We start from the raw sequence: 24,617 nt of genomic DNA, 5'->3' as shown, positions 1-24,617 counted from the left end.
CTGGGCTGGGCGAGAAAACCCGAGAGTTCTGTTCTGGACATGAATGAACGAACGAATGAATGAATGAATGAATGAATGAATGAATGAACACCCGTCCCAAAGACCCTTCTGGTGAGCCCGGGGGACTGTGAACTGAGTGAGAAGAGGGCAAGTGCGGGAATGACACCGTCGGAGCTCCCAGGTGAGCCGCGGGCAGCTCAGGAGGCATCGGCGTGCCTCGGACTCCAAGGCGCCTGACTCGGTGCCTTCCTCACGCTGAAGTCCAGCTTGTTTTTGCATTTTCTTGAGTGGGAGTGCATGACGGGGACGCGTGCACACTACACAGGCTGATAAATACAAATGTCCTCTGTGAATGTCCCTACTTTATAAAAAAACATAAAATGCTTGAAAGCAAAACCGCCCTTTTGGGTAATTATAACCCACCAGCCCAAGTTCTCCCCGTGGTCCGGAGGGAAGCAGCACCCTCCCCTCAGCCTGGTGAGTGGTGGCCAGGGCTGCGGGGCCGGGGACACCTCCCTGGGGCGGGTGTCAGCAGGAGGAGCAGCAATCCCAGAGCCTGGTGGGGGGGCTGCACCGCGCGAGAAATGCTGCAGCCCTGCCGCCAGACTCTCCCCAACAAACGTGTTCCCAGGGAATGTGAGGCCGCCCAGGCTGAGGGCCTGTGAGGGAGGCGGCTCGGAGAGGCCCTCTGGCCCTGGGCCCGAGAAGACCACACACTGCAGCTGGGGAGGCCTGGGGAGGCCCGCCGGGCTCCCTGCCTACGTGACTGTTCCCTCGCTGGGACTACTCTGCCTCCCGTGGGCTCGGTCCCAAGGAACAGCTTCCCCTGTTCCCCCAGGGGGCTAGAAGCTCTAGGGTGGAGGCCAGCCATGTGTCCCCAGAGTGCGAATCTTCCAGTGGCATCTCAGCTCAGAAGGAAATCCAAAGTTTGGACCTTGGTCTATATGGTTCCGTACCAGCTGGGCCCCAGCTACCTCTCTGATGCCTACCGCTGCCACGCCTGTCCCATTCATTCCTCCTGAGAGCCACGGTGGCCTCCTTGCTGTTCCCAACTGGCCAGTCGGGCTTCCAGCTTCAGCCTTCACACCAGCTGCTCCCTCTGCCTGGGACACTCCTCTCCAGGAATCCACATGGAGGCCTACCGCCCTGCATTCGGGGCTCAGTTTAAATGCCATGTTCTCAGAGCACTTTCCCTGACCACTCAACCCCGTCCTGCTGTCCCCTGACACTGCTTTATTTTCCTTCGTAGCACACACTGCCCCATCACATATTTACTTGTCTCTCCACTAGAACGGAAAACTTCATGAGAGCACAAATTTCATTTTGTTCAAATGCTGCTTCCCCAGCCCTGAGAATAGTTATGGGTATATGAAAGGTGCTCAATAAATATTTGTTTTAGGAATGAATAGGTGTCACTTGCCCCAGGAGGAGCTCATTCCCTTGAGAGGGAAACCCAGTCAAAGAGCTGGTTAGGCCACCCCAGGGGGCACCAGAACGCTGAGGGGGTCTGCAGGGGGCAGTCAGGGCAGCCTGTGTCCAAGGCACGTGTGGTTTGTAGAGTGCCTGCAGCCTCAGTTGTGCGGAAGAGACACGTTACAGCTAGTGACTGGTCAGACGCAGCCTTTGGCTCTCTCAGCCTGGTCAAGCCTGTCCTTGCTCTTTGAACAAGCACCCAGCCAGTCCCCTGCAGGCAGACGTTCCCCTGCCCTAAGCAGGAAGAGTCCGCTGGACAGCATGCATCTCAGGTTCTCATTCCATGGGCCAGGGAATTTGGAAACAACTGTTGTTCCTCAGCAGCTATGGAGCCAGACGGGCTTGGAGTTGACCTTGCCTGTTACCGGCTGTGTATTTCTGAGCTTTGGTTTCTTTATCTGTAAATGACAATCACCCTTCCTTTACCCCTGAATGATGTGCAGCGTGCTCAGCAGAGTCCACACTGTGATGCACGCATGGTTGACACTTGTTTCCTCCCCCATCTCCCCAGCTGCTGCCCAGGATCCAGTTCCCAGCCCTCCTTGGTCTGGTCTCTCTTGCTCCAGATGTTAGTACATTTGGGACTATCCCCAGCACAGGGCACATGATAAAAGTGTACCATTCCTACTCTGCTCCCATCCCCTAAAACCCCTTGCATGGAACAAGTAGGTAACACTTCACACAAGTTGTGGCTTAGAGCTCAGATCAGTGATTGAGGTGTCCCGACAGGCCCAAGCCACTGAGCATTGCTATGGAAACCACTCTGCTATTCTCCACGGTGTCACTTGTTTCCTGGCTCTGCTGCCTTGGCGGCACAGGGGGAGGGCAGTGGATTGAGGTCCAGGAAGATTAGACTCCTAGCAGGGCCTATGTGCCTATGGGCTGCATGACCGAGCCTACCTCTGCTTCTTCCTGGGTCTTACTTTCCCCAGCACCAGGCAGTAGGCCACTGTTCCTCAAGCCATGGCCTGACGGTGACGATCTGCACTTGTTAAAGCCAGAGTTCTGGTGCCCTGTCAGACCAGCCGTTAGATGAACGCCAGAGTTTGAGAGCCACTGATGTAGGAGTAAGACCAGCTAAACAGTTTTCAACTTCCCAGGGGATAGAACAGGTAACACTTGAAGCTGTTGTGGTTGGAGCAGGGGTGATGTGCTCAGAGCCCCCTTGTGCTCAGCCCCCCACCACCCACCATGGGCTCCACAGCATCCTAGAGCTTCCCAGAGCACAGTCTGAAAACTCCTAGACTCAGTGATTTCTAGCATCTTCCCTAGAAGGGAAGTCAAACATTCATTCATAGATATTTACTAGGTGCCTTCTGCTTTCTTTATGCAGGTATTCGTCTGAAGTCAGTAGCTCTATTACTTACTAGATGCATAATCTTGGGCCAGTTAATGTCTCTGGGACTCAAATTTCTCATTTGCAAAATGGGAAAGGAATACCTTTTCCCCTACCTTACAGGATTCTTTTTTTTTTTTTTTTTTTTTTTTTTTTTTTTTTTTCAGGATTCTTATAATGGTCAAATAATCAAGTGAGAGCACCTATAAAGAAGTGGCGTGGGGCGCCTGGGTGGCTCAGTCGGTTGAGTGTACAACTCTTGGTTTTGGCTCAGGTCATGATCTTGGGGTTGTGGGGATCAAGACCCATGTTGGGGTGTCTGTTTTTCCCTCTCCCTGTGCCCCTCCCCCTACTCGTGAGCTCTTTTTCTCTCTTTCAAATAAACAACCTTAAACACACAAACAAACAAACAAACAAAGTGGTGTGTTACCCGGAGGAGACTCTTCAGACACTAACCACCACTGCAACTACTATTGGTTTTAGTATAATATATAACCACCTCAGGTCGCAGAACTAAGGTCCTTAGAGGCCTCTGTAAATGTTAGTCTACTACTCTCTGCAGTTAAACTTCTGGAGAGTGTAACAGGGCTGGGGGGTGCCACTGGCCTGAAAGCTTCATCTAAAAGACAGCACGTTGCCCAACAGGGGTGTTCCTGAGGTTTAAGAGCATTACTCAGTTTGTGATCTTCTAAGTGGAATATTTCTCTACTATTCAAACTTTCTTCATTGGTCATATATTACTTTCATAATAAAAGGGTTTTTTTAAATGTTGAAAATACTGTCTGATATCCAAAGTTCTTTCAAAAACTCTTATGTCTTCACCTGGTGCTTTATAATTTTTTAAAAAATTTTATTTTATTTATTCATGAGAGACAGAAAGAGAGAAAGAGAAGCAGGCTCCAATGCAGGGAGCCCGACATGGGATTCGATCCCGGGTCTCCAGGATCATGCCCTGGACTGAAGGCAGCGCTAAACCACTGAGCCACCCGGGCTGCCCCATCTGATGCTTTAAAATGAGTTCAGACGAGGCACTCAGAGCAAGGGCAACTGTCAGGCTCTGCTGGGAGGGGGCAGCATGGGCCTACTGGAGGACTGCAGGGCCAGCTCTGCCACTAACTCAGCACGTGGGCTTGGGTGAGCCACTGCCCCTCCCAGGTCCTCTGTTTCCATACCTATAAACCCAAGGCACTAGCTTCACTAATCTCCAGCTCTGATGGCTAATGCTTCAGGACAATGGAGCGTACCTCCCAACATGCCCTGGCTGTCATTTCAGACACATTTAGATGTGCTAAGGCTGTCGCCTTGCTGGGCTCGAAGTGGCTCATGGAGACGTCATTTGCTGAAAACAATGCCCCCTCCCTAGAGAGTTTCAGACTTCTCAAAGCACCACTATAAACCCAAGGCAGGAAGATCAGAGAGCAAGCATGTCTAGAAGAGAGGCAGCTCACTTAGCAACTGCATCCTTCTAAGTGATGGGTCATGTGACCTAAATCATGGCATTTTGACTCCAGGCTCAGAGCTCCTTACTTCGCTGGGATCACGCCCCAGTACTCTCAGTCCCATAGAAGAAATATGGGCCCAAAGAACTTTCCTTGGTGGATCACCAGAGCTGAAGTCAGAGGACGGGACCAGGCTCCTGGTCCAGCTCTTCCTGCTGTGTGTCTCTGGACTACCCACTCCCCGGTACTGAGCCTCAGCAGCTTCCTCCCGAATGGGGGTGTGGTACTCCTGACAGTTCCATGCTATGGTAAGGTTTGTGTGAGAGGGAATGCAGACATTTGTATATTATAAAGCTATATATTAGTTACCACATATATTGTGCCCAAAGGTTGAAGGACTCTATTCCTGTCCTTCAAGAAACCAACAATCCTGGGAAGTAAAAGTTTCAGGCCACAGGGAGCTGAATATGAGACGTGAATGGGCAAGTCACTTCATTCTGCAGGCTGAGCTGCACAGGATGCTGGGCCTGTCTGACCCCAGTCCTATGAGACCAAACAGCGCCAAAGCTCAACACACTTGACAGGAGTGTACAGCCCATCAATGTGGACAGTTCTTTGTTCCGAGCATTCATCCAATCAACAGACATCCTTCTACTACCAATTCCAGGTAAAGTACTACCTGGGTGTTCATGTATATGAGGAAAGAGAAGGAGGAATGAGCAAAGATGAATAAGATAGTCCCCTTCTTTTAAGGAATTCCCAATCTCTTAACAACTAGCATTTCCTGAGCTCCCCCTACATTCTGGGAGTGCTGTGCTACTACTTCCACTCTCTCACTTCACACCCCAGTGGGCAGGAATGTTCAGAATTCCTATTCAGCCCTGAAGGTTAGGGTCAGGCTCACCTGAAAACTGAATGGTGGAGCCAGGTCAGTCGACCTCCAGATCCTAAGTTCTTAACCCCTATGTTCTGTGACCTCCGTATTTTGGATACCTTAGGCAAGCATCTTCTTTTCTGGAGAGGCTCAATGATTCTAGTGGGTACAAGAGATAAGGCAAATACTTGTGAGCCAAAACAGAGAAAAAGAAATGCCCACCCGAAGTGAGGTGTGAGGTGCAGAGATCTTGGGAAAGGAAGGCAGAGTGTCCTCCACCCACTGAATAGGTGGAGTGAGGCCACGGTCAGGCTTTTGCTTCGGGCTCAGAGCAGCAAGTTCAGAGAGGCAAGGCTGACATGTGTCCACCTCCACCAATGTCTTTTCTCCCACCAAACCAAACGGCCCATCCCATCTACTCACTCCATCTGCTTTCCCAGCTGGGCTTTTGTTCATACTGTTCCCCTTTACTCTTCCCCATCTCCTCTTACTTTTTTCCTCCAGGAGGTCTCTCCTGACCCTGCGGCTCTCCCTGATAGACTAGGACAGAGAACTTTAACTGCTTAAATACCATTTCATCAAGAAGCCTCCATACCGATGGAACAGCATTTTCCTTTAAGACCTGGTCCTTGGTGCAAGGCTCCCTGTCTTCACAATTTGCTCTGTCTCTACTAGAGAAAGAGCAGTGGCCCTTCTCCATCTGAAAATTTCACAGCAGCAGATGCCCGTAAGGTTGCCTGGAGAGTCTGGAATGCCATGTTGCCATAGTAACAGCACACCAAGGTTCGGGATGCTTTATCCCCCATGAGCTGCCCTGGCAGTGCCATGCCAGGCTGCTGGTGGAATCTTCCTTGATGAACCAAAGGAAAAGAAAATCCCATTAATGGACAAGCAACTGCTCCACTGGTGTTGAGATTCAGCTTTTGCAAACATACTTGTGGGCCACTCAAGTGGCTGTTGGCTGATGGGGAGGCCAGACCCCGGCTCTCTACACTATGGCTCACTCGGGGTAATACGGTTTTTAACTGGCTCAGCCAACAAAGCAGGCCCTCCCCCACTCCAGCCCCCAAATTACCACTTCTCTTGTTTGATGCTGCCAGCCAGGGATCTGCCTGCGTGGACCCTGGCAATTAGCACAGCACTTGCATTTGTTGGGGAATTAAGAGTCACTGATTAGTCTAATTCCACGCCATTTACAGGCAGTGAGTATCAGCCTGAGATTGACTTTTCCCACCAGTGGCCCAGAGGTGGCTAGATCATGGCCTGAGCTTGAAATGGAGGCAAGGGCCTGGTGAGCTTGACTGTGAACCAAGTGGAGAGACAGGACTCACCTTCAGGCCTGGCAAAATGTCAGCCATTGCCTCCCCCAGTTCTGCCTGCCTACAGGAGCTGAAGACCAGAAGAACATGTCTCCAAATTAAAGGCATGCCTATTTCCAGGTCAATCCTGACCAGAAAGGGAGCCCATTTCCCTCTGACAGCCTTCCTGAGGATCCCCATTGGGAATGCTAGGCCAAAGGACTAGTGTCCCCTAAATTGAAAGTTTCTGAGGCTAGAGGGTCTGAGTTAATTCTGGCTGGATGGTCAAGACCCTGACACTCTGCCTACACTCTGTTGCCATCTCACCACCTAAGGGCCTGAACCCCTGTTGATGTCTGACTGGATCCCCTTGGGATCTGAATGTCCTACAATAATTACCTTAAGATTCCTGCTCTCAGATCCCTCACCTTCCTGCTGAAGGACCCCCAACAGCCCCTCCAGGATACATAGCCTCCAGGATATATTCTTAGGATCATATAGGCCCCTACACCTTGGAAGGTTGATCCCTATCCTGACCTACAGCAAGAGCCAACTCCATAGTTAGTATGGCTCCCCTAGGTTTCTACCCTTTCCTGCCAATTTGCTTGTACGCAGCATAGAAAAGACATGAGCATGTGGAGCTCGTTGACTGCATATGTGCCCACGGACACTAGGTAACTTCCAGATCCCTTCAACGAATTTCATAGACATTGAGGCCTTGCTGGACAGGCCTTGATGACTAAGCTTCCCCTAATTCCAATGACCCTAATTTCAAGTTTGGTCAAAAACAGGATCCTTCTAGTCACTCCCCCCCCCCCCCCACACACAAAAATTATTGAGTTTATCTTGGTAGATGCCATCAGGGACACAGAATGAACCATTAAGGAATATATAGTCTAGGTGACCAGAGGAGACTTCCCAACAGAAAAATAAAAGTTAAGGGAGGAGGAGGAGGAAGGGCCTTCCAAGCAGGAAGAACAGTGTGAACAAAGGCTTTGCTGGGAAGGTAGATGGAGCTTATAGAGCTAATGGTGGTAGCTCGGTTTGGTGGAAGGAGAGGCAGTGCAAAAGGCAGTAGAAAGAAATAAATTTGGAATGACAGGTAGGGGGCATATCACTGCAGATGGCTCAGGAAATATAATCCTCAAAACGCCTGACTAAAGATTTTGGACTTTATCCAGCAGCCATTGGAAGCCACTAAGACTTGAGCAAGGGAGGAGCAGAATTAGAGCTGTGCTTCAGAAGCAAAATCTGGATAATAACAGTCATCATCATTGTTGTTGTCGTCACGGCGGATTACATTTAGGGAGCACTTTGGCTGAATGTGGAGGAGGGGCTACAGGAAGATCTGCTCGGAGAAAGAGGTAAAGTCCACGAGAAAGAGGATGAGTGAACCCCACAGTCTCAGAAGCGGTGGGATGCAGAAGGCAGATGGCAGGAGAGAAAGCAAGGATGCAGCACTGAGAGGACCTGGCATCTGTGAAGCTGCGGGTACAGAGGGGTGACGGGAGTCAGCCTCAGCCAGAGGACTGGGGGGATGGACGTCACGGCTAGGTCTAGGATGTGAGACTCTGATTCATAAGCCTCGTAGATGGATCTAGAATCCAGTCCCAAGGACATAGTCACAATACCCCTCTTGTCCCCTGGACTTCAAGAAAACATATGGGTAGGAACAAACCATGCAGAAGGGCAGCTATCCTGGGAAGACTTACTCTTCTTTTTTTTTTTTTTTTTTTAATTTTTATTTATTTATGATAGTCACAGAGAGAGAGAGGCAGAGACATAGGCAGAGGGAGAAGCAGGCTCTATGCACTGGGAGCCCGACGTGGGATTCGATACCTGGTCTCCAGGATCGCGCCCTGGGCCAAAAGCAGGCGCCAAACCGCTGCGCCACCCAGGGATCCCAAGACTTACTCTTCCACACTCTGCCCTGATCCTACCAACCAAGAACCTGCTGGCTGAAGTGAGAAGGAAAGGACCTGGAGGGGGTGTCCTCTCCTAGCTCTGACCCTTGTGCCTTCTGGGTGCAGGCCATTCTGTCATGAGAAGCATCAGACTGGGGCCCTCAGATAGGGAGGTATCCCACCTTGTTTGCTTCTCTCTCCTTAGGTACCACTGCTACCCTGTGCCCCTGGGAATGACGGCCCTCAGAGGGATGGCAAGAGCTAGCTCGTCCAAGATCGCTCTTGCTCCTCATGACCTGCATGAACCCTCTGTTTTGATTGGAGGGCTTCCCACCCGCACCTGTGCTCTATAGCCTCTGACCGTGCTCATACATGTTCCTTCCATTTCTTCTAGTCAGGAAGGCCCTCATCCATTTCTTCTGGGCCAGTCCAGATCCTTGTCTGGCCTTCAAGGCTTGGCTCAAGTCCCTCTACTAGAAGGCCTACAAGTGCCCCTTCACTGAGCTATAGCACTTAGAACAGAAGTGCCAGAGCAGGAAGGGAACTTTGAGATCCCTGGCCCAACCCTCTCAATGCTATGGAAAAGGACACTGGGCACTGCAAGGGAAGAGTCTGCCCAAGGCAGAGGGGCCAGGACCACGTAAACTCGCTGGACAAGCCTCTCAGGAACTGGAAGGCTCTGCTTTGTTTCGCCTGTGCATAACACTGCGGGGGCGGGGTGGGGTGTGGAGGGATGCCTCCTGTGTCTCTACTCCTCTGGCACAGAGCCCTGGCTTGCAGGTAGCTCAGGAAATACAATCCTCACTAGCTAGAGCCTCAGAAAGGCAACAGGTCCTGAGGAAAAAGCAACACTGGGGAAGAAGGAAAAAAACCCCTCCTTTCAGCAGTTCTCCACTGTTCTGGGACGCAAGCCAAGCCTAGCCTCTAGATTGGGGTGGGATAGAGATGATGCATTCAAGAGGGCTTTTATATCCAAAAGAGATTTCCGCATCCAACGCCAGGGCTTCCTGGGAGAGTAGCTGGAGAGGCTGGCTGAAGGGGTCATGCTGAGGCCAGCCTGCACCCGAGGGGCACTGGTACTGATGGTCATACCAGCTGTGGCAAGGTTTTTCTTTTAAAGTTGAATCTTCAGGTTTTTAGGGTGAAAAGAACTCTTCAAGATCATGTAATCTAATGCCCTAATTTTTCAAATAGGAAAACAGGCCTTGGGAAGGAAAGAGATTTGAACAGTCAAGTCATACCTCAGGGTCACAGCCAGAACACAGCTCTGAGGCCTCCTGCAGGGACCCTTTACTCACTGGGTCTCCCATGGGTGTGCAAGGAGAGCATCCGGTAGGGGTAAAGGGCCACCAGAACTTCCTATGCCATTTTTTAAAATGTCCAAACTCAATTACCGATTGACAGGCGATGCAGGTTTAAAGGAAAGTATTAGGTTTGCCTACGGCTCCAAGTGAAAAAGCCACTTGCTTGAAATCATACAGCTAGAAAAAGGTGGTGCCAAAACTCAAGTGCAGACTTCTCTGGTTCCAAAGTCCATCCTTTCCCACTGGCTCAGGCTGCCACCCACGCTGCCTCTGGGCTCGGAAGAGAGGAAGAAAGGCAAGACAGACAGACACCCTGAGAGTCTGAGAAAGGATTCCATTGGACAGATACTTCCTGGGGGAGCCCTTCTTTTGCCGGAGATCCTGAGCCAGGTGCTGGAGGCACGGAGAGGAAATGGGATCCAGAAGCACAGAGACTCATAAGAAACTTCCAGGGAGATTCTAAATGAGCAGTTATAAAGGTTGGAGGAGAAGCAAACACAGCCCTTTAATTCTACAGAAGAATGAGGTTGAGGGTCAGGACAAGAAAGGGATGATGCGAAAGAACTGGTTGGCAGAGTGGTGCCTGAATATGTGTGTGCCCCCGGCCACAGTCACCTTTGGGCCTGGCCCGCAGGGACAGTCACTACAGAGCTGCTGAGTCAGGACGCAGATGAATGAAACTCCTACCCCAAGGGGAATCGAGATGCAGCACCACTCCCGGCAGAGAGAGGGTCCAACCCCCAAGTGGGGTCCTGCACCCCCCTCCATCTGTAGAGGGCGGGAGGCAACTGGCAGGTCCCAAAATGCTGACACAGAGAGGGACAGGAGCTTCCAGCCCCAGCCGACTTCTCCATGGCAACGAGATGACAGAAAATTGCACAGGAGACTGAGAAGCCAGTTTTAAAATAAAGACACAAAACACTCTGAGTCTAACATCACACATGCACAGCAACAGCTCAGCCTCCCAGGCCCTTGGAAGGGGTAGGCCCAATCACTAAAAAAGGCACCTCCTTCCCAGCCGCCCATCCTCCTGCCGGGGGGGGGGGCCCTGCCTCCCCTCCCACTGTGCACTCTGCCGAGAGCTGCACCATCCCTCTTGCTCTGCACTGTCTGCTTCAGGCACTGCATCAAACCTGAGCAAGGGCAGAGGCTCCTCAGGGGCCAGGCTGGGGCTGGCCAGGTCCTAGGGCGAGCAGGCTGTGGCAGCTGGCTTCCCGTCGCACGGCCGCAGGGGTGGCTGCAGCGGGCGCCACCGACCAAGGAAGGGCAGGGCAGCGACCCCTTTCCTCCTTCTGTCTCCTGATGGCCAAATCCAGCTTCATCCTTCAGGGCTCAGCTGTATTTGCCTTCATCTCCCCGGGATGACTCAATCGCACACACCTTCCAGTGCGGATCCAAAGCCCTCTGTTTGCATTTCAAATATAAAACTTTTCATTATACTTCTGCTTGCAGAAGTCGACGGTCGACTTTGCATTATACTTCTGCTTACTTACTCTGCGCCCCCCTCCCAGTAGAGCGCCTGGTCTGTGATAAAGCTTCAATAAATGTTTTCGGAATTGAATCAATAGCACAAGAAAACATTTTAATTTGAGTAGCAGGAGACTAACCCTCCTTCAGTCTATGGGAGTCCGCGGAGACTAGCTTGTGCCTCCAAACCCTTGGGTGCTTTGGGAGCAGTATCACCCCGCTCTGGGGCTGCTGCCCTTCCCACTGGGTCCCCCTCACTGGCTGGCTGCTCCGTGTGCGCCCTTCTTTACAGTTCTACAGACGTGGTCATATTCAGAAGGATGCCCCCAAACAAGCTGGGTTCAATTCTCCTAGATCATCTCCCGTCTGTGTGGGCTTAGGCAAGTCATTTAATCTCTTTGGACCTTGTCTGGAGGATGGGAACAGTCCATTTCCATACCTATATCCTGCCCACCTCATAAGGGTGGTATGAGGAACAGAGATGACTAATTGTGGAGGTGCACTAAAAGCTACAAGGTAGGGGCACCTGGGTGGCTCAGTGGCTTTAAGTGTCCGACTCTTGGTTTAGGCTCAGGTCATGATCTCAGGGTCCTGAGGTTGAGCCCCACATCAGACCCCACAGTCAGTGCAGTCTGCTTAAAATTTTCTCCCTCTCCCTCTGTCCCTGCTCTCACACACACTCTCTAAAACAAATAAAATCTTAAATAAAATAAAAGCTGTAAGGTGGTACCTGTGCAAAGCTAAGGTAGAAATGGAGTGTTGTTTCCAGAATTTTGTGAAAGTGGAAGCTGAGGCCTAAATTCAGGAAGTGACTTGTCCACAATCACAAGGGGAGGTAGGGGCAAAGCCGGGTCCAGGTCTAAGTCCGGGTCCAGCGCCTTTTCCCTAACCTTATGCTGCCATAGAGGACCCATCCAGGGATTCTTTGGCAAAAGCAATTCCACATTCCATTAAACGGAGAAGCACTTTGGATCACCTGCGGAGTATAAATCTCTGTGATGGAACGGAGTCCAGCTCTCTCCTTCCAGGCATGATGCCACCTGAAACATTCTAGGCAGGGAGTTAACTCTTACTCGCCCACCAAGTGTTTCCTTGCAGTCTCCTAGTCACTGCTAGCTAGCCCTGCGCCAGAAAGGCTGCCCAGGCGGGTCAAACCGTCTTGCCCCGGTCTTCTGATCCAACCCCAGAAACAAAAATAATGAACGCCACACTGCAGGTACTGGAGAAGCGGATCAGAAACAACCTGGACAGAACACAGAGGCAAACTGGTATGGCTCCGAATGCAGACTTCAACGGAAAACCACAAAGCCTCCTCCAGGGCTTGACTCAGGAGTAGGGACACTGATTCCCTAGGGTGTGAAGTCAGCAGAAACAGATCTCAGAGCGACAGGAGGGACACACAGGTCTCACTGCCCAGATTCTAATAGTTTCCAGGCCCACACACCAGAGATGTCACTGAGTGAAGCCTCTTCAGACCTCAGCAGTGACTTTGAAAAGAAGAAAGAGAGGCAAGGGAATGTCTGTTGAGAACCCTAGCCTTTTTGTGGTCTAATAGTTAACTCTGTGCCACCCTGGCCAGCTTTTGGCGACCAGTTGTTTCTGGACACCAGTCTAGATGCTAGATGTTGCTGTAAAGGTTTTTTTTTTTTTTTTTTTTGAGATGTGATTAACATTTACAATCAATTGTGGTGGGCCTCATCCAATCAGCTGAAGGCCTTAAGAGCAAAGGCTGTTAACTGAAGAAGGAATCTTGCCTCAAGGTTGCAACAGAGAAATCCTGCCTGAGTTTCTAGCCTTTGGATTCAGCACTGCAACATCAACTCTCACTTAATCTCCAGCCTGCTGGCTTATCCCAAGGATTTCAGACTTGGCAGCCCCCACGACCATATGAGACAATTCTTTAAAATAAATCTAGATAGATCGGTCGACCGATAGATCCTGTTGGTTCTGGGGTTTTTTTGGAGAACCTTAACTAATACATGACGACACATGAGACCGGGTGTTTTCATCTAGCTTACTTCATGTAATCCTCCAAAAGACCTGAGAGGTAGGTTTTGCTATTTTGATGTTTGCCTACAGATAAGGAACTGAGGTTCAGAGAGTTGAGTCACTTGGTAACGGAGACCCCAAAGCTTATGCTTTACCAATTTCTCACAGGGTTTGAGGAAGTAGAATTTCTCTGAAGAATGCTGGGACAGGAATTCCTCGCCAACAGTCTTGCTGATTGCTGAGCTCTCCTTCTCCACGGGGATGCAGTTAGTGCCAACAAGGACTGGGGGTATGAATAGGTTTGCTCATTCAAGCAAGACAACCTGCTTTTGCAAAACATGGTTTTTAGGATCTCCATTCTTCCCTGGGATCTGTATCTGATTTGGGATTTGGATCTGCACAAATACCTGAGTGTCTTACGGCTTCTCAGCCTGAGCTCTGAGTGTTGGGGAAGACACGGATTTTTGTTAATCCGCGAGTGGACTTCCTCCCGAAGGCAAGTCCAGGCTGGAGACTATTTCCATTTGGCTCCTGGTGGGAAGCAGGTAGACTGTGTTCTCAAGCAGCCTTTCTTCTGCTTCCTCAGGCTGCCTTGGCCTCTCACCACGGTCTCCGGGAAGCAGGAGAATTCTTCCTCTGAACAACCTTAGCCCAAGGATGGAGGAACCTCTTTCCCATTAATGCAGCAGAGGTAGGGCAGGATTTGCACATGGAAGTTTACTAAATGCTAGGGCACTAAAAAGAAAGAATCCCAGTATCCAAAACATATCTCCAGGCAGGCAGGCAGGGCTGCCAAGATGAGGTTTCTGACTCTAACATCTCCTGTCTCTCTCCAAGGGGCTGGGACATACATCTGCAGCAGCTTTTGCTTCCTGTCCTTTGAATTTCCAGCAGCAGTATCCCCTTGGTCACTATCTTGCTTATTCTCTCAAAGGCACAGCCTCCCAGAGCAGTACTTCCTGACATGTTAAGGCACATGTGAGATATGACAATGCTTGACACACTGGCTGAAGGGGGAGGTGACTGGGTGGTCCAAAGACTGGCGCCTGCCAGCAGCCTATGCCTGGCTATGCACCGTCGGCGCCTCATGGTCTTCATTCCCTGGTTGGGAAATCTGTCCTACAGAGCTTTGCTGCACTTGTTATCCAAGTCAGGAGATCCAACATCAACCCTGCCTTCTGCCTAGGCCAATCCTTTCATTTCTGAGCTCGGGTCTGGGTGGGGGTTCTACTTCCTCCTCCGATAATGGCCTGGAATGTGGTGACAAGAAAATGATATCATCACTCAGATGAAATCTCAAATAGAGAAATGGCCTTACCCATTATACACCAAAAGGTGGTCCTTCAAGGACCAGGAAAAGTACTCCTTTTCCTCAAGAAGCCTGTCAGGACAGGTGCATTGTCTTCTGTGTCTACTGAAAGACCAGGGGTCCCTCTCTCCTGCTGCTGGTGTTGCTGTGCACCTCTTCCTCCCCGCCAAAAAAGAGTTACCTGCATGTTTATAGTAGCTGCTACAGCTTATGATCACCATCAGCCAGTACTCCAGGTAGAAGCAAATTAGGGGTGTGTGTGTGTGTGTATTTATTTTTCTCCTTCTTTTAGATGGAAAGAAGGCCTAGGAGAGCCATACTCCTGTGACCAGGCACACACTTTCCCATTATTGTATCTGAACACTGTATGGTTATAGCTTTCTGGGTGTCCACTCTACCCAAGTACTGCTCTAGAAGTGGTCTCATGTGTGAAATCTGTGTCCAGGACTCAGTGAGACACAGGAAGCACAGCCTCCCAGTGGAAGGACAAAGGCTTAGAGGGATCCAGAGCTACCATCCACTACCTGTGGGGATTTAGGCCAAGTTTCTTAATCTCTAAGAGTTCTAATTTCCTTACCTATAAAACAACAAAAAAAAAAGCAAACAAAGAAATTCTTCCTTTCAGGGTGGTTATGAGAAAAAAAAAGTATGAAATTTTACAGCACAGAAAGAAAACATGTTTATTAAGCACTTATAATGTACCATGCTCTATGTAGGTATCTCAATTATATTTCACAGAAATCCCATGAGATAGCTATCTCCCCTTTCCCATCAAGGAAACTGAAACTCAGAAAGGTTAGTTTGTTCACTGTCACATAAGCAGTTAGTGGCATGGCTGAAGCCTGGAAGCTTCACGGCCACACCAACTGCCTCTTCTAAAAAGGCCCAAAAGGCTCCCCAATTCCACTGTGGGGACACCTCAGGCCTTTCGCTGTCAGCTTGGCCCTCTCCTACGGGGCTGGGCTGAGGTGGCACAAACCTCCCCATCTTGGTTTCTGTGAGGTTTCCATAAAACATAGGAATGGAAATGCCATGCTTGAACTCGAATGATCAATGGGAGGCGCCCTTCAGCCTCTTCTCTCAGGTTTCTGGTGGGATCGTTCCCTAGGCTTTCAGATCCCACGGGAGGGAGGAAGGCCATCGTGGTAAGAATGCTGTGGTATGATTCTGGGGGACAGAGGCTATTCCTTCGCAGAGCCCTGAGCACCCAAGCCTGGGACGTGGCAGCTGCTGTCGTCTGGGAGATGGGTACAGGGATGGGCCTTTGGCAGCACCAGGCCCAGGGGGTGACTCAGCACCAGCTGGCTCTGGCCCTCTGCCCCTGCAGGACAAGCCGCAGAAATTCATGGGTCCTCAGAGAGGCTCTGATGGAGGTGTGTGGCCTGGCCCTGGCTCTGTGGAGTCCTGGTAGCTGCTGTGCTTCAGCTTTATACCCATAGCTCCGGGTCACCCAGCCCTGTGGGATCTGCCTGAAAAGATGGAGATGATATTTCCTCTTCTCCATCCTCATTTTTGCCGACCCTCATCATCACTTACCTAGCACAATAATACTAACATCATTTGAAATGCATTTTTAACTTTTCTTTTTAAAAAAATTGTACTAAGACATACCTGACATAAAGTTTGTGCTTTTAACCATGTTTAGGTGCACACAGCTCAGTGGTGTGAGCTACACTCACACTGTGTGCAACTGTCACCGCATCTTTGCGTCTTCACATAATGAAACTCTATTCATTCCGTTCACTCTATTCCGTGAGATAGTAGCTTCCTATTTCTCCCCCTCCTGAGCCCCTGCCACCTGCTCTTCTACTTTCTATCTCTCTGAGTGTGACTACTCTCAGTAGCTGCTGTGAGTGGAGTCACACAGCGTTTGCCCTTGGTGACTGGCTTCTGTCGCTGAGCATGATGCCCTCGAGGTACATCCATGTTGTGGCGTGCGTCTGAGTGGCCTTCCTTTTTAAGACCGACTATCCCATGAAGTGCATTTGCTCATTTAATCCTCCCAAGAGTCCTCTGAGGCAGACACATTATGTCCACCGTACGGAAAGGAGACTGAGGGACAGGGAGACAAGTACTTGGATCACTCAGCTGACAGGGGGCAGGGCGAAGATTTAGGCCCAGGCTGCACGCTCTGAAACGTTGTGCTTTCCCACTCTGCTGTGAGCTCCGCGCCTTCTCCCCAACATCCCTCCTACTCACAGGCATCCTGAGCTCCACTTCCCATCAGGGCAGTGATCTTTCTAGAAGGCCAATCTAACACTGTGCAAACCCTCCTGTGGTTCCCCTGCCTATGGTGATCTTCCCCTAGCACAGCGTTCAGGCCTGGCCCTGACCCAGCTCCCACCTCCTTGTCTGGCCTTTCCCCTTCTCTCCCCCAAACCTCAGTCCTCAGCACCTGGACTTTGTGCCTTTTAACCTGCTCTTCTCCCTGCCTACAGAGCTTGCTCCCCAAATGAGGCAAACTCCGACTCATCTTCGAAGGCCTAGCCTAAATATCCCCTCTTCCTCCCCAGATCTCTCCAGGCAGCTTGTCTAGCTTTCCTCTGTGCTTCTGTAGAACCCAGACTTCGCTCTGTAAGAGCAATGCTCATGCGCCATCTGATTGGTCAGTTTATACCTCTGTCTCCCATGCTACTGCAGTGCTGGCCAACATATTTGAGTATGAAGACTCCTTTTCCATATCAGAGAACTTCAGAACCTTTCCATGCACACTGATCAAAGCAACATGTAATAATAAAAAGTTACTATGAATTCAGTAAAGCTTTTAAATGTAACTGTATCTGAGTCAATATGATAGCATCTCTCTCTCTTTCTGTCTCTCTCTCTCTCTCTCTATATATATATATATGATGATCCCTTTCGCATGATGTATGTAGTGTCTCATGACTGGAGTTTGCTTTGTTTTATAGTATCTGTACTTGTATTTTTCAAGAGCTATTTTGTAAACAGATGATTTCTCCATTGAAAACACAATAAAAAAAACAGCACAATACCACACAAATATATATATATATTTTATTATATATATAATATATATAATATATATATATTATATATATGAAACAATGCTGCTTATAGGTATATATAGCTATTTGGGGATGTTATTCTATTCTCTAGATTCTAAGTGCCAGAGCTTACAGTTTGTGAACCACTGCTCTGGCCCAGAAGTGAGCTTTTTTGATGCAATGGAAGTAACATTTATGGACTCTACTATATTCTGGGCTGTGCCAGTACACTTCTCATTTTTATCCCCTTTAAATCTCAAAAACAAAAAAATTCTTTATTTTTTTCCAGATAAGGAAACACAGGCTTGGAAAGGTAAAGTATATCTCGTCCGACCGAGGTCACACAGTGAGAGAGGCAGAGCGGGATTTGACTCTCCATGTTTTTCTCCTTTGTCACTCTGCCACCAGTGAAAGGACCACAAGGTATTCATCTCAGAGTTCCCAGGGCCTCACTCAGAGAGGTCTCAGGGAATGCTGGGGGCATGGCCAACCCAAACCACAGAGCCCTTCCCTACAGATTCTCAGCTGCAGGCGAGCACAGAAGTCCCTCACGCATCAAAGAACCGGAGAAGGCATGGTACAAAACTCGGAGATGGCAAAGCATTGCCCACCTCTCCTCTAGGGACTATTTCCCTTATTTAGAAGGTACCCTGGCCCCACACCTGGTTCTAGACCCCCTTCCTTCATTAGCAGCCTGCAGCCCTCAGCCCCCACCCCAGCCCTCCCCCAAACTTCCCGTCCATCTCCACCGCAGCCTGCTCTCAGCTACCAGGGGCCTCGGACTAGCTCCCACCAGATCTTAATGCTGGTAAAGCCAAGTGTGGTTTCCCATGGCCACTTGTGTCTTAAACCAAAGGACAGATGCCTCAAAATCTAGCTGGTCAGGAGCCACAGGAGGAAAAGAATGGGCTTCAAAGGCAGACAACTCCTGGTCTCATCCCTCATTCTGCTACTTCCGTTTTGAATGTCTTTGGGTAAAGCACTTAATTTCTCTGAACCTTAATGTCCTCGAGTGGAAAAGGGGAATTCAACCAACCTCAATGGGTGAACATTCAAAGGCTATATACTTTTGCACTGTGTAGGAGGTGACACAGTAGCCCTCCAAAAGATATATTCGTATCTTAACCCCCTAGAACCTGTGAACCTTTTTCCAAACAGGGTCTTTACAGATGTGAATTAGTTAAGGATCTTGAGATGAAAAAATTGTCCTGGATTATCTGCATGAACCTCGGCACCATCACAAATGTCCTCTTAAGAGAAAGGCAGAGGGACTCCTGACACAGAGAAAAGACGAGGAGGCAATGTGACCTTGGAGGCAAAGAGTAGGGTGATGTGGCCACAAGTCAAGGAAAGGTAGCAGCTATCAGAAGCTGGTAGAAGGAAGGATGCTCTCTCCTCTAGAGTCTTGGCAGATAGAACTGTGTAACTAAGCTAAGAGCCTTGAGATGAGATCATCTGGGATTATCCAGGTGGGCCCTAAATCCAATGACAAGGGTCCTTGTAAGATGGGAGACACAGACACACAGGAGAAGGCAGTGGGAAGACAGAAGCAGACAATGGAGTCCTGCAGCCACAAGTCAATGGGTGAATACCTGTGGCCGCCCAAAGACAGAGGAGCAAGGATGGATTCTCTCCTAGAGCCTCCAGAGGGAGCATGGCCCTGCTGACGCCTTTTCAGACAGAACTGTGAGAATGTATTTCTGTTGTAAGCCCCTTGGATTGTGGTACTTTATTACTGCATCCTAGGAAATGAACACACACTGCCTCTCCCTAACTTATTACACATCACCCCTTATCTCCCGCTTTATGTCGGAGCCACACAAACCACATGTATAAGAACTCCAGCTTCTGGGGACTGAAACTTTGGTGACAGTCACTACTGTAACCCTACTGATTGGCATGGTGTCTCTACCTGGTAGAGACTCAATACATTTGTTTGAATCACTGAATGAACTCTAGCTCTCAGGGGGCAGGGGCTGTATGTGATTTGCCTCTACAGCCTCAGCATCCGAAGCCCGGTACCGTGCTCCATACCCATGCGACTGCCTCCTCCTTTCATACAGTCCAGCCCTGAAGGGGCAATTCTCTGAAAAGGAGGCAAATCTTATCATGCTGGTACCCAGAAATAAGCCTCCAGGCTCCAAAGAGCCCTTAAGTCCTTTCTAGACCTTGCTTCCAAATTCCTTCTAAGCAGAAGCCTTGGAGAGAACCCATGACTGCAGAATCCTGGGGATGATATTGTTTAATTAAACAGAGACTCGAGTCACCAGCCTCTGGCTCGGCCTAGGCCTCTGGGACCTGACCAGGCAACATTTCATCATTAGGAGGAAAGGAGATGACAAACTCTTTCCTGAAAGAACCCAGCAGGCAGTCAGAATTACTGGATGTGGATAAATAAAACCATTATTTCCAAATACATATCCCAGGCAGCACTAAATGCATTCTCCGTATCGCAGGCAGTACTAAATTTAGAACTGGCAGTTTGAATCATATGCTGATTCCTGAAGAGAAACACCAAATTCAAGGGGGAAAAAAAAATCAAGTGAAATATGAAAATAAAAATGCAGTCTTAGTCCCTCCGAGCAAGCTGTCAGGAAAGGTGAGGGAGAAGTTTTCTGCACGGAAGTCTGATACCAAGGCGCGGCAGGGGCAGCAGCCCCTGGAAAGCCTCTGGAGAGCCCCTCTGCCAGCAGCCGAAGGAGCAGGAGGGGAACCTGCACGCTGAGCACACTGTCGCCAAAGCTGCCACACGCTGTTGCACTGAAGCCTCTTCTCAATCCTGCAGTGAAGGTGCAGTCACCCCCATTCTGCTGCTGGACTGAGCCCAGAGGGGTGAAGTCACTCGCCCAACTCCTATGGTCAGGGAGCAGGAGGGCAGGGACGTAGCTTCATCAAGTTTTAACTGTAGAACAGCGTTAGCTTTACAGAGGAGTTGAAAAGATAGTACAGCTCCCAAATGCCTCTCCCCAAACGGGGGCGGGGGGTCCTTCTTACTAACACATTACTGTGGCGGATCTGTCACAACGAAGGGACCACTATTGTTCACTAAATGCTACACTCCGTTTAGATTTCTTGAGTTTTCCCCCACCCGTCCTTCTGCTCCAGGATGCCATCTGGGACAGCACATAAGGTTTAGTTGTCGTGTCTCCTTAGGCTCCTCAGGTCCCTTAGAGTTCTTCCAACTTTCCCTGTGCTTCCTGGCCTTGATGGTGTTAGAAGTACTAGCCAGGTATTTTGTAGGATGCTCCTACATCCAGTTGTTTTTTGTTTTGTTCTGTTTTGTTTTTTCTGACGTTTTATTCCTGGTTAGGCTGGATTCACAGAGGTGAAGTGCCCTTCTCCTTGTGTCATATCCAAGGTACATAATATCCACACAGTTTATCACTGATGCTGTTAACCTTGATCATCTGGCCTCGGTAACGTTTGCTGGGTTTCTTCACTGTAAAGTTCTGCTTCCTTCCACCACCCTCCAACCCCCTACCTGTCCCCTGCACTTCCAGGCTCTACTCTTTGGAAGCAAGTCACTAAGTAAAGCCCATGCTCAGCGAATGGGAAGTTAAGTTCCAGCTCCTTAACAGAAGAGTATCTACATTAATTGTGTGGAATTATTCCATATGGGAGAGTAGGGATTTAAATTCTGGTCTATGGGACATACCACCTAAAATACATACCACTCCTCTCTGATTTTGCATCCTGCTTTTTCCTTAACAGTATTTCTCACAATTTGCAATTACACATTTATTAATGTTTCATGTATTTATTATAAATTTGCTGCCTAACATCTGCTGCTCCCCATGTCTCCAGGTTAGCAGGCATTATGAGGTCAGGGATAGTTTTGCTCATTGCTATATCCTAGGGTCAAGAAGAATGCCTGACGCTTAGTAGGTGCCAAATAAATACTTGTAAAACCCTGGTGGTATGGCAACGAAATGATGCCATCCCTGCCTTTGGGGTAGGCACATGTGAACAGCCTATTACACAAACTTTCAAACATACAAAAGTAGAGACAATATTCTACATAATTCTTAACTGCAAGCAGCTCATGATGAATATTAGGATACACATGTAGGCAAAGTGCACAGGAATATAGGAAAGGGAACATTCTACATCACCTCAGGTGCTTCTGGGAGGAAGCGTTTGGGTGGGCCTGAATGGATGGATAAGATATTAGGGTGCCAAAGGGCAGAGGGCATAGTTCAGGTAGAGGGAACTGGAAGGCAGGTGAGTGCAGGCATATTCAGGGAATGGGGCTTGAGACAAGGTGTTGGTGAACGGGGAAGAAAAGGTTGGGAGGGCTGCTGAGAGCAAACTGCACAGCTTCCTCCAGCCAAGTAGGGGCACGGGCTACCCTGCAGACAACAAGAGCCATCTCCTATTGTATCTTGCTAGGATACTGGGGGCGGTTCACAGGCTCTGAGAAGTAGGACTGTTCTTGTGACTGAGAAGCTCATTTCTAGATTCCTTATTCCCCAGAGTGCTCGTGCTTCTTGAGGGAGAAACTAGTGGTTATCTACTCAAGATCCATTCTCCCCACATTTCATTGAGGGAAGCCACGTGCCCCAGCGAAAACCCTAATTTCAAGCTTTCATTATGGTTAGGTGTGGCCATGTAACTAGGTTCTGGCCAACAGGCTGTAGGTGGACACTGCTGGGTACCGCCTCAGGGAAAGTACCTTAATAGAGCCACTTTTTGTCTGCTTTCCCTCTACTTGCCTCCTGCTGGAATATGGATGTGACAGCTAGAACTCCAGCAGCTATATTAGACCACGAGAAAACCTTGAAGAAGCAAGCCTGCACTAAGGAAAGTGAAATAGAGAGACAGCTCTTCCTACGGCTACCAGCCCTGGACTGAATATCAGACTTCTCATACAGAAGTGTATCAGTCGCTTCACGCTGCCATGACAAAATACGACAGATTGGGTGGCTTAAAGAACAGAAATTTATTTTCTCACATTTCTGGAAGCTAGAAATCCAAACTCAACATGCTTTCAGGGGTGGTTTCTGCTGAACCCTCTCTTCCTGGCCTGCAGATGGCCTTTCCATGTGCCCAAACAAAGGGAAAGTGATCTCTTGTGTCTTTTATTCTTCTGGAAGCAGCATGGTTTCAGTTTCTTTTTCTAGAGCAGAGAGCTTATTAAGACTGTGAGTGATCACTTTGAAATGGTGCAGAGATTGAGGACTGGTAAATCCAGAAAGCTCTGAAGCTTGGACATTAGCTGCCTGACTTTACGAAGAAGTAGCAAGAAGAGTAGTCCAGTGAAAGGCCAGGTAGGCCATTGTATACTGAAAATGATTAAATGATTAAAATGTTAAGTTTTTTTTAAAAGATGAAATATCAAGAATAAAATCAATAGGACTCACCCAGGGTAGTCCAGTGAAAGGCAGGTAGGCCATTGTATACTGAAAATGATTAAATGATTAAAATGTTAAGTTTTTTTTAAAAGATGAAATATCAAGAATAAAATCAATAGGACTCACCCATAGAGCTCCATTCTTTGTATACTACAACAGGTGGCATCTAATGAGAGGAGGAGTACGGGTTTGAATCCCCCTTCTGCTACTCTGGCACTTATAAGCTCGGTAATTTTGAGGATGTTAACAGCTCAGAGCCTTAGCTTCCTCAAGTAAAATGAAGATGATATCTATCTATTGTGGGGATTAAATACAAAACATAATACATAATATCTCTGCCAGAGTGCAGTAACAGTAACAACAGCCTACATGCACAGGTCTTATCTGTGCCAGGCACTGTATCATACACACGACATGAGTTCTTTCATTTAGTCTTCACCAGGAGGTAGATGCTATTGAAGAATTTAAAAACTGTTGGTTTCTCCCCAAAGCTATGCCAAGCCACATCCTTGGGTATTTTTAGGAGAAATGCACCAGTCCTTGGAAGGCTCTTCCAGATCCATCCCATGCAAAGCAGCTGTATTGACATCTATTTTGTAACCATCTGCAATCCTCAAAGTTTGCTGCAAATGGCAAAAACCTTTAACTCGGAGGCTCCCCAGCAGGAGTTCAGAGAACTCAAAGGAAATCCTACCAAGGATCCTACCTTTACAACCCCTTTTCAATCGCCAACAGTGAAGACTTTGGAGCATGCTACTGAAAAAGAGAGTGACCAGGCTGGGCAAAGGGAGGAATGGGGAGTCATCATTTAATGGGTAGAGTTTCAGTATGGGAAGATGATGAAGTTCGGGAGCTGGGTGGTGGTGATGCTGCACCACAATGTCAATGTACTTAAGGCCACTGAATTGTATACTGAAAATGATTAAAATGTTAAGTTTTTTTTAAAGATTTTATTTATTTATTCATGACAGACACAGAGAGAAAGAGAGAGGCAGAGACACAGGCAGAGGGAGAAGCAGGCTCCATGCAGGAAGCCTGACATGGGACTCGATCCCGGGTCTCCAGGATCGCACCCCGGGCTGAAGGCGGTGCTAAACCGCTGGGCCACCGGGGCTGCCCAAAATGTAAAGTTTTTTTTATGTGAATTTTACCACAGTGAAGGTTGTAATAGTAGAAATAGTAATAATAACAAATAAAGTAACCACAGTAGTGAGTGCTCTAAAACCCACATATGATGGAAAACACATGAAAGAACTCAGGTATTCTTCAGGCACAAGTTTGGAAACGCTGGTTTTCAGAATAATGATATTACCCACTCCTACCAGGCACATCATATATGTTAGGCACTTTATTCACATTATCTTTATTCTCCAGTAGGGCTCTTCAAGGCATTTCTTGCTTAGAGAGATCAGGTGACCAGCCCAGGATCATACAACTAGAAAGTAGCAGAGATGGGATGTGAAACAAATGGTTCAAAACTACCATGTCCTTCTAGACCATGCTGCTTCACACTCAAATACTGAGTAGATACCTGGATTTTAAAATGTCTATGATTTCTTTTAATCTTATTATTCTGAATTGAGGTGTGGGGTATAAGAAGGTCAGATGTCTTTTAGAAGGCTCCAGGGCATGTAGGTGAACCCAACCCTATTCCATAGGTGCCCTGTATGCCAGTGGTAACCATTCTAGTAAGAGGAAACTGGAAGACCTTTGATATTAGAATCAGCAGAAATACCAGCTTGATGTTACACCAGAAGGCTATATCAGGACCCAAGGACCACAGCTAGCTCCCATGACTGGGAGGGAGGCCACCAGCCAACAGAGAACACAAGGCAAGCTCCAGATATATCTAAAGCTACTGAAAGCAT

General features: G+C 48.7%; 1 protein-coding gene and 1 long non-coding RNA gene across 2 annotated transcripts in view; both read right to left on the bottom strand.

Moving 5' to 3' along the window:
- SERGEF (secretion regulating guanine nucleotide exchange factor) overlaps window positions 1-24,617 on the bottom strand; it is a 221,308-nt gene that overhangs the window by 11,460 nt on the left and 185,231 nt on the right.
- The window catches only part of LOC144294587 (uncharacterized), a 47,421-nt gene continuing 33,801 nt past the window's right edge, over window positions 10,998-24,617 (bottom strand). Inside the window, exon 3 of the long non-coding RNA XR_013361938.1 lies at window positions 10,998-11,032. This is a non-coding gene — a long non-coding RNA (uncharacterized LOC144294587). The remainder of the gene's footprint in view (window positions 11,033-24,617) is intronic.

This window comes from Canis aureus, chromosome 23 (assembly GCF_053574225.1).
Source record: "Canis aureus isolate CA01 chromosome 23, VMU_Caureus_v.1.0, whole genome shotgun sequence".
In the NCBI taxonomy this organism is placed as follows: Eukaryota; Metazoa; Chordata; class Mammalia; order Carnivora; family Canidae; genus Canis; species Canis aureus.
This window is presented reverse-complemented; position numbering and strand designations above follow the sequence as displayed.